Source organism: Coloeus monedula (assembly GCF_965178545.1).
Source record: "Coloeus monedula genome assembly, chromosome: 16".
Taxonomy (NCBI): Eukaryota; Metazoa; Chordata; class Aves; order Passeriformes; family Corvidae; genus Coloeus; species Coloeus monedula.
Window position 1 is genome coordinate 11,678,851 of NC_138796.1, and position 13,636 is coordinate 11,692,486.

The 13,636-nt window shown below is 44.3% G+C and overlaps 1 protein-coding gene across 1 annotated transcript in view; it reads left to right on the forward strand.

Moving 5' to 3' along the window:
• Positions 1 to 12,326: 12,326 nt before the first annotated feature.
• Positions 12,327 to 13,636, forward strand: part of CARHSP1 (calcium regulated heat stable protein 1) — a 32,947-nt gene continuing 31,637 nt past the window's right edge. The window contains exon 1 of the mRNA XM_082292067.1: positions 12,327 to 12,517. The gene's annotated coding sequence lies outside the window, so the exon portion shown is untranslated. The remainder of the gene's footprint in view (positions 12,518 to 13,636) is intronic.

Consider the following 13,636-nt stretch of genomic DNA (forward strand, 5'->3'; position numbering starts at 1 on the left):
GTGCAGAAGGAGAATGCAAAGATGGGTTTCCACATTCCTGGGAAGCACCTACCACCATCCTGTCTGCCTTCTTAGCCAGCCTGGTGTGCCAGCCAGCAGCAGCACAGCCTTTCCAGCTTAAATTTGGAGCCAGATTTAAAATCTTTTGCAGCATTTTTAAAGTAAAGTCATTATACTGTGATTTAGAGCCTGCAGCACCTAATGCTGTCCACCCCTTAAAGTTAAGAAGGGTTCCAAGAGATGGAGCTGCAGCACCCTAATCACTGAGGGATGGCTTGTGTCTAGAGCAGACTACACCCAAAGCAAAGCTAAAAGCAACAGGCAGTTTCTAATGGTAGATAATGTCTTTAGCCCTAATTTTGTTTACTGTAAGTGAGGCCCTTGAGGGAAAACCAATATAAGCAATTTCTCAGTCAGGAATGGAGCCACAAGACAGGCACATTGTTTAAAATAAAATCCACTGTCTGCTAGTGAGTTTTACATCTTTTGGAAGGTGGGGCAACATTTGAAGAGTAAATATTTGCCTGTTAGGGTGATGCTGACTACAAAAGACCTGACAGTTGTGTCAGCATTGGCAGAAATGGAGACATCCTGGCCTGGCAGCTTCATGGCTCTTGTGACTGGGAAATAGCTGAGTTTTTGGCCCTGGGACAATGAATTTGGACTAACTGACAATATTGTAATTTTCTACTTTGCTGTTTTACCTTAAGAAATAGTCCATAGTGTCTCAAATAGTCTGCATTCCAACATGCCAAATTAAGACATAGTTCAAAGTATCTCTGCAGACAACAGACTGAAGAACTGCTATAGACTAGACACACATGGCAAGATGAGAAGCCCAAAAAATAACACCAAATGGCTCCAGTACAAGAGCATTTTTCGAGTTCTGTGCAGAGAGTAGCCGTGGAGTTAATTAGGGAAAAGGAGAGAGAGGAAACATCAAAGCTGTGAAGCTGCCTTGTCAAAGGGCCGTTGTTTCTGTGCTTTTTCCTCTGACACTTTTACTCTCTGTGCCAAACAACTGGCTGCCCCCAGATTTCATGCTTGAGAGACAGCACGGTGTTTAAAGAGCTGAGAAATGTGTGTAGCTTGAGAAGATGAAAAACTGCACCAGGCTATGGCCTGGGATGGGATGGGAGGGAGTCTCTGTGTTCAGCAGGCTCAGCTCAGATCTTCCTTCTGAGTTCTCCCTCATGGTGCTCTGAAAAGCTGGGATGCAGACTGCTTACCTTTACCAAATGAAGGAAAATTGGGAGAGTCAGTGCTGCAATCCATGAGCATGGAGTGCTTCTGCTGATTCCCAGTCTGCTGATTCCCAGACCAGGTGTTCCTGGGATATTTGAGCTTCAACGAGTTTAAATCTCTTTATTTTCAAGTCTGTTTCATCAGCACATTTTCCTTTGTCATGAAAGCACCTGAGTACATCATTAGGAACTTGAAAATATGAGTAATATCTGGTTTGGGTTTTTTTTTTTTTGTTGTGTTTTTCACATGCATAGATTGTGAATGTCTTCAGACAAAAGGGAGATCTGAGAGTGACCAATTTCTTCCAAAGAAAAGCTACTCTGCAAGTCATCCCTGAACAATTCAGTACCTGGTGGCAGCACAGTGGTGAGGCTGCAGGGCTGCCTCTCCAATTGCCTGGCCAAAGTGAAAAATTGAAAGCAATTTCACTCTGAATCAGCTCAAAACAAAACATGGACTGAATTGGAAAATAGAGATTGCACTAAATGGAACACTGCATTTAGCATAAAGCATCTCTGCCATGATGCAGCATTTAAGACATTCACAAAATAATAATAATAATAATAATAATAATAACAGTAAAAACTTATAAACCTATTACTGAGGTGGTATTGCCAGAGGCTGTGGAGTGATAGCATTGGTGGAGTTGCAGCAGAATTAACATCAGAGTGAGAAATCGCCTCATTGCTCACAGAATGAATTCAGTGAGCATTTCTTACTGAGTCAGCCCAGAGATTTTATTCCTCTCGTGTCCACTTATGTGTCTAGGTTGAGTATTGAGTCATGTACAAAAATTTATATGATTAATAAAATCATCCTTTATACAGCAAGTTCTAGTCCATCAGTCTGGAATTTGAGACTGCAGGAGGAGGATAAATGGAAAAACACAAGGTAACAGGAGAAAATTTAAAAAAGAAACGAAAAAGATTGCTGCATTACTGTTGTCACCTGGATACAGCTCATACCTGGAGAAACCCTAAAGAACCCTAAAGAAGCCCTCTTCTTTCTTTGGTGCTTATGATATGAGATGTTGATTTCTATTTATTCCTATTTACTCCTATTTACTTCAAGAGAAACTGGAATTAGTCATGGGATCATCTTAATGATTAATTGAACCAAGCACTGAATTCGGTGTCATTCTGAAAAAATCAGAGCTGGCAAATGCTTCTGCCTCGTGTACTCTCTCTGTTTTCCCCAGGCTTAAGGATGTGAGACACATCTCAAAGCTGTCACTAACACATACACAACTGAGCATGCATTGGGGTTATTGTTCTTGAACATCATTGTGCAGGAATGGCTTTCTACAGACTGCCTGTGAAATCTTTACCAGAGTAAAAAGATAAACAGAGATCAGCAGAAAGGGATTAAACACACACACACCCAGCTGTGCAACTGCAAATCTGGAGAGGATGAGGTGCAAACTGACCTGATGAACTAGTAGGAAGTGTTCAATTAATTTCCTTTTACAAATATAATTTTTATATTTTCCAATGACTTGTTTCATCTTGAGGAAATATGGCTGGTGAAAGGAGAGTAGGTATAAAAATTTCCCTGATCAGAGCACCCTTATCTTGGCCTTTTCCTTGTCAGCTGCCGTGGTGTTGGCATAAAACAATTTTCAATATTCCCTAAAAAACCAACGAAGATGTGATATTTCTGCACCACTGAAGCTCATTGTAAGCAGAAAGGACAGCCTCTTTAAGCTGCCATCTTTGTGCAAACACCTCTCTTATGTTTCCAATCTTCCCCAGTGTCATACAGTAGTGTGACACAAACACACCATCTTTCTATACTTATATATTTACCATACAAAGAGGAATGCATTTTTTTTAGCGTTGCATTAATGCCTCAACATTTTCTGAAAATGACAAGAAATTGTTAGACTGCATTAAATTCTTTGGTTGCTTTTTTTTTCCCCCAAAAAAATATAGAGTCAGCATAGACTCTGCTCAAATAACTAATGAAATCAAACACCTGGAACTGTCAGTCTAAAGAGTTTAAAAAAAATATACTGTGATGCCTGCTCCTGCATGGCCAGTTCCCACTGCCAAAGGATTCCAGACTGTCACTACAGAGAGAATATTCATGAATAATTTCTCCATGCTATGAGAAACGGCCCTCAGTTAAAAGGAACAAAAGGCTAAAACTAAAAGAAGCAGATGTTGTGAGCAGTCCTGGTTTCATCCTCCTTTTGCTCCTGCCCTTTCCCCACCCAGTGAGACACTGAAGGCTCAGTCTGCATCTGGAAGCGAAACATGAACTGTGGAAGAGGCAATTTTCTTAAACACTTCTCTCCCAAAATAGATAGAGGCAGGAAGCAGTGAAATGGATGGTGAAAGACTGGGAGCAAGGTAGCTGAGTATTTCCTGTTTGCTTTGTTTGAAACAAAAGGGCTGGGAAGCATTTCCTCTTGGTGACGGGAGCGGGGTCACTGCTGGGAAATGTGATGTGTGTAACATCTCCACAGCCATGGCTAATCAGAGCTGAGGATAACTGCAACTCCTCTCTGCTGCAGAATGTTCTGGAGGCTCATTGCTGCTGCCACAGCTCCTGCACAAACAAGGTCACAGCGACACGGTGGAATTTAGTGAGCACCGACCTTTGCAGCCACCAGCACAAGGAGCTCAGCAGTTTCCTGCAGGAGCCACAGCAGCCTCACCCTGGTTCTAGACCCTTCCCCCAGAATGACTGCGGGGAGCCTCAATGCACATCCGTCCAAAGGACACGGCACTGCCTGAAGATTTTAAATCTCATTTACTTGTTGACTTAATACATTTACTCCCTTACTTCTTCAAATCTGTACAGAGGATTTGACCTGTCCTTGACTCTTCCACACACACACATTTTTGAGCAGTTTTTCTGATATTTGAGCTCCTGATGAAGATTCAAAATTAGATGAATAATTTTTATTCAGTTTTTCAATTGTCAAGTTCTTTGTCGGTGTTTGGTCTTATCTTGCACACAGAGTTGCAGAAAGTACATTGAATTCCTGGAGTCAAGGATTGTTTATGTTTGCCTGTACCTTACGTGAATGCTTCTGTCAATATTAAATACAGAGTGAGCACGTCTCTACCCACTCAGTGCAGTTCCTGTGCATTCAACTAAATATTGACTGACAGGATTAAATAGTTTGTTGTATTGGGACCCCCTTTATAAGTTTGGGGGGATTTCCTTCAGGGTGGAACTCAGCAGCAGTTTAAAGTGTGAAGTTCTGCAAAAGAATGAGTGAAAATATTCCCATGCATTTTTCACTCCAATACACTAATGACTACTTTCTGGCCAGGGATCTGATCTGTAAAAGTACTCTCTGAGAATTGTGCAATCATATTTAAGCATGTTCACCTTTACCAGCTCATCCTATTGATCTCTTTGCAAGATGCTATCAGTTGTGGCTGTCCTGGACTTAATGCAAAGGACAGTACAGTTGTCATTATTGTACAGCCCTTTGAAGCAGAGCACAGCAACATTTTTTCCTAATCTCTATTCAGTTGTGCAGTAGAGAAATATGAAGTGCCATAAAAGGAACTTGTGAACATTGTGGAAAGCATAAACAATCTTCTTTCTTAAGGACAAGCTGCAGTTAAAAAAACAACAGCACCACTGTTTATTGGGTGGGTTTTACAAGCCAGATCAATCCTATTGCTCTGAAAGGAGAGATTTTTATCCTTGTAGACACCATTCTCTTTTTCCTGCAAACCAGAATTCTCACAACATCTCTTTCAAACCAGTTTTGATTTCTGTTGTTTAGACATGAGTATTCATGGTGCATCATCATCTAAGCATCAAATGCAGGGTATAAAACCCTGGGCCTAAAGGAAGGGTGCTAATGAACTCTCACAGTTCAACTTCTGTCCATGGGTCTGTAAGAGAAATGCCAGGGTAGGGAGCACTGTTATCTGGTAATGTGTCCATCTTCACACATTTCTTTCTCTAGGAGCTGAATGCACTGTGTGCCTTGCCTGGATCTCATTGGGAAACAACAGACATTTTATTATCGGCTTCACTTAGAGCAAAATAATTTCCCAAGAACTATTCTCTGCAATGCAAGATGTCATAACACTCAGCACTTCACCAAAGATATTGAGGGAGTGGGGTTTAGTCTGTTCTTCCATCTGAATTGGTCTGAGTCTACATCTGGAATGTGTATCTCTTGTGTATCTGCGTGGTCTCAGCTCTCAGTCAATGCAGTTCTTTTTGCTAAGGACAGTCCAAAGTTTATTAATCCAGTTGTGAAGGAGTTACAGGATCATCTACTGATGAGAGGAATCTTCTGGATGAGGAGAGGCCAGTACTCAAGGCCCATCTCAGATGATTTGTACATTTGTGCCAAACAGAGACCAGTTGAGAGACCCTGGAGAAGTCTTGTTTTCCCTAAGAACTGCCTTTGCTGGAGGTTCCCACACTCATTGGGATGGCTCAGGACAGTAAGCATCCTGACCCTTCAGCTACTAAAAAAGGGGAAAAGCACCAATCCCCCTCTGGCTATGGTTTTGCAGAAAAGAATGGGGTAAATATTTAGCTCCTGAAGGGAGGGAGGGTTAGAAACCCCAATCAGAGAAGGAGGAGCATTTGGCTGAAAGTACCTCAATTCTTTCCAAAAGATGACTTCAGACACTCTTTTCTGACTATTTGTCAGTTTTATTTCTTATATTCCATCAGCCCCACAAGTGCTCCATGGGGTTCTAAACCAAATAGTGTGCCCCACTGCCTGGCTGAACCCAACCCATGTCTGTGTTCACATGCACCCACTGCACAGTTCTTCTGCATGGGAGGAGCTTACATCTGTCCACTGCCTTGTAAAAGTTTCCATTTCATTTAATTCTAAGTAAAAAATGCCACGAACATGAAGGATATAAAGAAAAGGCTTTGTGATGCCAATTTATCTCAAGGCAATCTGCCCTTTTTATGGCATCAATCTAATGGAACAGGGCAGAGAATTCTGCCTTCCCATCTCTTTTCCTAGCAAGTGTAGCTATTGACTGTTTGGTGTGAGAAGCCTCTACAGGTCTCCAGCACAGCCTGATTGCACTTTCTGAGACTCCTCAGACTCGTATCTAAAAAAAGAATTTATTAGGACAATGAATGCCATGACTGATCATTAAATATTTAAACCTGGTAGGCTTTCAAGAGTGGCAGGCTTGCCAGCCTGTGAAAACACCCTTGTTTTGCCAGATCTAACTTGTTGTTGTCAATTTGCAGAAGATTTGAAGTAATGTGTGCATGAGATTTAATAGCCAGGGTTTTTTAAGAGAAAAAATGGACAGAGATTCTGCCTTTATTTGTGTGTTGTAGATTGAAACAAGTAACCATACATTAAGAAATGTAGCCAAGAGAATGCATTTCTCCCTCCCTGGTGTGGGAGTGAAAACGCTGATGGGATCGTTGCCTAAAATTAAACAAACACAAATTTTCTAACCCATGTATCACAATGATCACTAACACAGGAAATAGCATCTTGTTACATGGACTGTGACTGCAGTTTCTGCTCCAAACTTCTGGAAATGAGAGTGCACAGAATCTTCTGGATGCTGGGACATTGGAGCCTTGTACTCATCTCTCTCCACGGTATTATTTTCCATCTCTGTTTTCATTCACTTAATAGTTCTAGCACCATGGGGAGTTCCATCTAATCCTTTTTTCAAGAAAAAAAACTCCACCTGATAATTTTTCTTGCTGTGTGGTGTGTTGCATTTACAAATGTTTTGGAAGAATCTATTTGTCCAGTCAATTCATATTGCTAATAAGAAACAGTCTTTTACCAAAATATCTGTATCAGTTTAATCCCAGCTATGACAGAGTATCCACTGATAACGAACAGAGCTCTTTGCAGCATGTACAGTTTAAGCACAGACGTGACCTCTCTGTGCAGTTTGGGATCTAAACAGAACAGACTGGGAAAAGAAGACAACAGTACACAGTCTGAAGATGGACAGGTAGTGAGGGAAGAAGAAACATGGAAATGTCCAGCCTTTGTATTGAGCTCCCAGCAGCTGCAGCTGTCACAGGTTCAAGGGATGCTGCTGGTTACGTGCTCTGTGTTGGTGGTTTCTCTCCAGGCAGTTGCCATCTCTCGAGGCAGGTCACAACAACCTAAGCCACATGTGGGAGAGGATTGTTTTCTAGGCTCTTTTTCACCATAAAGATTTTGCTGTGTGTTCATTTGGACAGAGCAAAATTGCCATTTTATTTTCTTTTTTTTTTTTCCTATAATTAGCTAGCAGCATGTCATCATTATAAATTATGTGATCGTTAGCATCATCATTCTTCATCATTGTGAATTCTGAATATTATCATCCAGTGTGTGGTAAAACAAACGTATTTAAATGGCTGCAGATAACACAACATTACATATATGCACTTTTGTCAAAGAGTGGCTCAGCAGTCTGACTGGTTAACTAGCTGCCATCTTTGGATCATGAGATCTGTCAGAATTAGTAAAATCTGAGTCAGTTTGATCTTTGCTCCAGTTCAAAGTTGGAAACTTGTATGAAGGCCATAGCAATAAGTTTGTTGAGCAGCTGCTTCTATATTTTGTATTCCAAAAAGAGCTGCCTGATTCAGTGCTGTGCACAGTGTGTATACTCAGGAGGTTCCCCACTCCTCAGTGCTCATGGTTGCTCTGTGCCTTGCACTGCACATGTAGATTAACCCCTTGGTAACACTTTGTACCTGGAAAGGAAACTTCAGCTGTGATGCTGCATCTTATCTTCAAATGTTAATGCCCTTTGCCTATCAGTTCCCGGCCTGACCCTCCTGCATGCATAATGCAAACCCCATGGATCTCAGAACAGGACGGAAAGGAAGCTGCTTGGCATCTCATGGAGAGTTCATAGCAGACAGGCCTGATTGTGGATGCAATGCTGAGTTTGCCAGGGGTGACTGGAAGCACAGGTGAAGCTTTCAGGAAGGGCAGAGGCTGAAGGATGTGAGTCTCCACAGAGCAAGCAGAGTGGCCAATGAGGCAACTGGTGATAATGACTGAGAGTAAACACAAACAACAGAAGGAAGGGGTAGAAGATGGCAGCTGAAGAGCAGGGAGCAGGGAACAGTATTTTATTTCTGACAGGCAGTCAATATTAACAAAAGAAAATTACAGAGAAACTGTTCTTCTTTAAGGTGGTGTTTTTCTAATAGAATGGGTTTGGGTTATTTTAAGGAAGCCTATGGCATGTGAAGTAAAAACACCAAATAGACAAGACATATGGTCTTAAAACACCCCAATTTTCCTGGAGTTTATCTTGCTGAAAAGCTCAGCTTTTCTGTGTTTCTACTTCAGCACAATCCATAGATGTTATTTTTCCTGAAGTAAAAAAACTTATCCTTTTGACTGTGAAGACAAACGATCTGAAAAATCAGGTTTGAGAGCTGAATATTAGGTGACTGTATCAGGACCAAGAGAGAGACAGCCTGACTGATCTTAAAATCTTTGGTAGCTGTGTAGCTTCTGACTGATTTCATGCATCAAAAGATTCCTCTGCTCATGATAAACATAATCTTTCTTTAGAAGGAGTGGAACCTGAAAAAAAGCTAGCAAAGAGAAAAAATAATCTGCAGCGACTGGATGGATTGTGCCTCCTGTTTCCTAATAAAGAACCTGGAACTGTTTTAGTGCAAGAAAAGAAAAAAGGAACATAAGAAGATACCCCTGCTCAAGGCAAGCTCATGCCAGCTCTCACTGTTTCAGTAGCCAAATGAAATAGCCAGCTGGCCAGATTAGGAGTTAAGCAATACCTGTTTGGTAGGGTTTTGCTACACCTTCCAGGATGACAAAACGGGAGGTGATTACAACCTGGAGCTGACCTACTTTTTGTCCATGACATAGTGTCCCAAGCTTGGCTGTGGGGCTCCAGAACTAATTTCTCACCCTGCTATTAAGAGTGCTCTGGATTTGATAACTAAGTTTGGGGGCTAGATCCTTCCCTGAGGGAAAGGTGGAAAGATGTTTGTTAAATCCTTGTTAAGAAGGTTGTGTTAGTGCTACTTTTAGTACACTGTGTTATTGATGACTAAATGGCAATTTGGGGCTTTGTTTTTATTATTTCAAATCTCTGTAAAGTATTTGCAAGGTTATTTGTACCTTTAGCTAACATGAATTGAATTTTAACCCTAACCACAGCATGAGATTCTTTTCTTTATGACCATTTTTTTTTTCCTCTGGGTCTTGCTGCTATGATTTTTGTGAGAACAGCAAAGACATCTTCAGTTCCTACGCTTTGCAAACTGAACAGAGCTCATCTGAAGCATGATTCAAAATTACAGATGATTAAGATATTGAGAGCACACAATAGCTTGTCAGATGCCTGGTAGGAAAAAATTGATCTGGTAAAATAGAATGAGTGTATCCCATTATATAGTAAACAGCCTTAAGTGAAAGGCAGATCCCACTCTTTGTGGCTGGCACACTGGTGGGTTTCCAGCCAGTATGGGGACTGGACATGAGAACATGAAGTGCAGTAGAGCACTCTGGACTGAAGCATACTTAATATGCCACATATTCAAGGAGTTAAGGGTATTTTCCTCCTATTATTCTCTGTTACAATCTTATTGCTCTAATCTTTAAGAGCCTATTTCTAATTTCCAGGCACAGTCCATTCATGACCAGCCTACACTCTCTGTGCTTGTGCCAACAATATCTTTTAGATTAAATAGTTCTGAAAAATAGTCTGGAACTGGAAATGAGGATTGCCTTTGTAATGTGTGGAGCAATCCTAGGTAAGTTCATGCCTTTCTAATAGAGGTGGGCATTTTTCGCCCTATGTTGACAAGAAGCACCCATCTAATTATTTAAGAGCTGTTCAAGCCACCTCATCCTTGCTGCTGCACAGGGACGTGTATCACCCACGACTACTAATGAATCACATTACCTGATACATTTTCCCCCTACACACTCATTTCCTTGACTGAAATTGTGTAAGTAATTGCACTTTGGATACTTTAAATGAATGAAAAGGGGTATAAGGATGCTATGCTATCAAGAAATCCTTCTGAGTTTTTTTTCCGTCAGGACTGCTGAGGAGAGTGCTCAGACCCTGCAACAGCCCAGAGCTGTGTCTGAGTAAGCAGGGGATCATCCAGCAGGAAAGGAGAGAGGCAGGCGAGTCCTGCAGCTCTGGACCTCCTTCTGCCCTCCTCCCAGCTGTGTCCCTTGCTGGCCCAACCCAAGAAGCATCGGCCGTAGGGAAGATTCCCAGCCCTGTCTGCATCCTGGGAAGGAGCTGCCCCGCTGCCGGCCACCCCACACCAGGGACAGAAGGAGCAAGGTAGGCACGTGGGCTGGAAATGATTAACTGATCGTCAGTAATTGTACTGACAGAAAGGAGAAGAGAGGGAGACAAGCTGGAGTTTGGGGGAAGCTGGAACCTCTCCTGTCTCGGGCAGTTGTTGAAAAAAGGAGGCAGGCAAAATCCCATTTCCTAACTGTGGGAGCTGGGGGTACACACACACACACAAACACACACTCTCACAGGGAGGGTCCCTCAAACCCCGCATCTGGCACTGAAAACCAGCCTGAGGCTGTGGGCATCCATTGCCATGGATCTCCCAAGGGCTGTGCATTTCTGCTTGGGAAGCAGAGGGAGAGAGGGAAGGAAGAGGGATGACTCAGGAGTGCCAAACCTTCGAGGAAAGCACAGCTGTAATCCCAGACTGTGTGACTGGAGGGACTGCTCTGAACAGTGCTTGCTCATGTAGTGTGTTCATCCTCCTCCACCTTGGAACAAGCAGTTTTGGTGCACAAAACAAAGCAGAAAAGATTTCCAGGAATAAATATTTAATTGTAGCTTTAATTAATATTTTAAGCAAAAGAAGTCATCAGTCCTGTAACTGTATCTTAGAAAGAGGTAAGATCTTGTGTGGAACAGGATGGGATGGAGAGGTAAAGTGCTTTGCAAGACAACCATGTGGCTGACATAGGAAACTGCTTGGTGCATATTGTTAGACCTTTTCTAGATGCCCTGTCTCAGATCACACACACTCTGTCATGGGTATTCTGTTTGCTTTTCCTCAAGGAACAGAAATAAAATGCCCTGCTAAGACCTGTGTGTGGCAGTTTTATCACAAATCGTTCAGGGCTGTTTCTTGTGTGATTATGGCTGGCTAAAAGAGTGTATACCTCTGTCTCCTGAGTCTTACCCTTGTAATGACATGAGGACATGCTTCGTCTGGTATCTACATGTGGAAAAGACCTAGAAAGGATTCAGTTTCTAAGCTCTCTTTGTAAAAACACCTTTAAAATACGGTGGGTTATTATCAGCTAGGAAAATTATGCACAAACGAAAGCATTGCTAAAACTGGATGCTGGATGAAGACAGCACACTTTGCCCCAAGATCTGTCAGTGATGTTTCCCAGTAAAGTCTGTGGCCGTTAACTGGGAGCCTGTTGTCACTGCTGCCCTGGACTGTGCCATCACTTGTCCTGCTGCAGCTGCCACCCCAGGCCCTGTGTGACAGCTCTGGCTCATGCAGGAGACGCCAGACACATCCAAATGATGACGGTACAGAGCACACCACAGCCCCGTTCCTCATCCTCATTGCAACATTCGGGAAGTTTTTCCAGAATTATTCATCTGTAACTTCGCCTGGTTTTACTGAGCTCTCTGGCCATGCCGTCCTTTCCTTAACACCATTTCACTCGGCTCTTGTAATTGTATTTTCGGGCAGGCGTTCTCGGGGCCACAGCATCCCGGACAAGTTGAGGCGCTGTTGGCCGAGCCCGGCGGGGCGGGGCGGGGCGGGGCAGAACGGGGCGGAGCGGGGCGGAACGGGGCGGAGCGGAGCAGAACGGGGCGGAGCGGAGCAGAACGGAGCAGAACGGGGCAGAACGGGGCGGAACGGGGCGGAGCGGGGCGGAGCAGAACGGAGCAGAACGGGGCGGAGCGGGGCGGAACGGGGCGGAACGGGGCGGAGCGGGGCGGAACGGGGCAGAACGGGGCGGAGCGGGGCGGAGCGGGGCAGAACGGGGCGGAGCGGGGCGGAACGGGGCGGGGCGGGGCAGAACGGGGCGGAACGGGGCGGAACGGGGCGGAGCGGGGCGGAACGGGGCAGAACGGGGCGGAACGGGGCGGAACGGGGCGGAACGGGGCGGAGCGGGGCCAGCCCGCTCCTCCCTCGGCACAGCGCGCCGGGGCCAGCCCGACACCAGCCCGGGGAGCGGGGCCGCCGCCAGCCCGTCCTGCCCTGCCCGTCCTGCCCTGCCTCTGCTGCCCAGCTGAGCCGGGCCGCCAGCCCGCCCTGGCCAGCCCAGCCCTGCCCTGCCTTGCCCTGCCCAGCCCAGGTGAGCGGGGTCTCTCCCGGGGGGCGAGGACGGAACATCCTTTGGGAGGTCGGGTGGCCGGCCCGGGAGGAGCGGGCTTGGAGAACACCCGAGAGGTGTCCGGGGCCGCGCTCGCCTCCTCCGGGGAGGTGGATTTCTTTCGCTTCAGCGATTAGGGCGAGTTTCTTTTGTTTTGTTTTGCTTGTTTCTTTGTTTCTTTCTATGCTTGTTTGTTTTAACTTTTGCCTTTTTGTTGCACTTTGGAACTGGGCATGTGACATTGTTACTCTGAGAATCGCTTGTTTTAGACATGACGAGCGAGACAAAGAGTGCTAAACAAGAGCTTTCAACCAGTAGGAAGATAAAGGACTCACAGCACTGGTTGCTCAGAGGGGCACTGCAGAACTCGGAGCCTTGCTAAAGACTCTTGCTGTAGCGTGAACTGCCCGCTCCTACAGTCAGCACTTCAGGAAAACGGGGAAAGCAAAGAAACGGGAGAAACAACCCTTATTTCGTGTTCCCTCGGCATGCTGGATGTGTGTGCGTGTCACTTCTTGCTCTTGTAGAGGAGCCTCTGACGCTGATTTTTGGATCTGTGCCTCTGAATTTGGCTTTCAAGAAGGGGATTTGGAACTCTTTTCTGATGCTGTTTTTGCTGGAACTGTCGAGCTGCTTCTGAGAAATGTTTGCAAAACCTTTTGTGGTGCTAGATTTGATTTCTTAGAGAGTCTCAGTAAACTTTTAGGCTGCTTTGATGTGACCCTGCTAGTCATTAATTTTTGTGAGATTGAAAGGGGTTTTTTGACTGCTGTTAGCCTTTACTTTCTGGCTATTATCTTATGTTTGGCAAACATATTTTCTTTCCTTCTGTTGGTTATTAATAATGGAAGACAGCAAGGCCTGTGAATGTAGCTGCAGAGGGCTTGGGCTTTCACAAATACATCTTAGTACCTCACTAAATCTAAAGAGGCTTAACATGTAGCAAAAACGTTAAAAAAAAGCCCCAACTTATACGAAGGCTTTGGGTGTTTACAGGAAAAAAGTTGTGTGTGCCAAAGAAATTGCAGGAAAGATGAGCCTGTTCTCTGACAATGGGGTTTATTTTCACATTCTACGTGGGGGTGTAAAGCAGAGAAAACA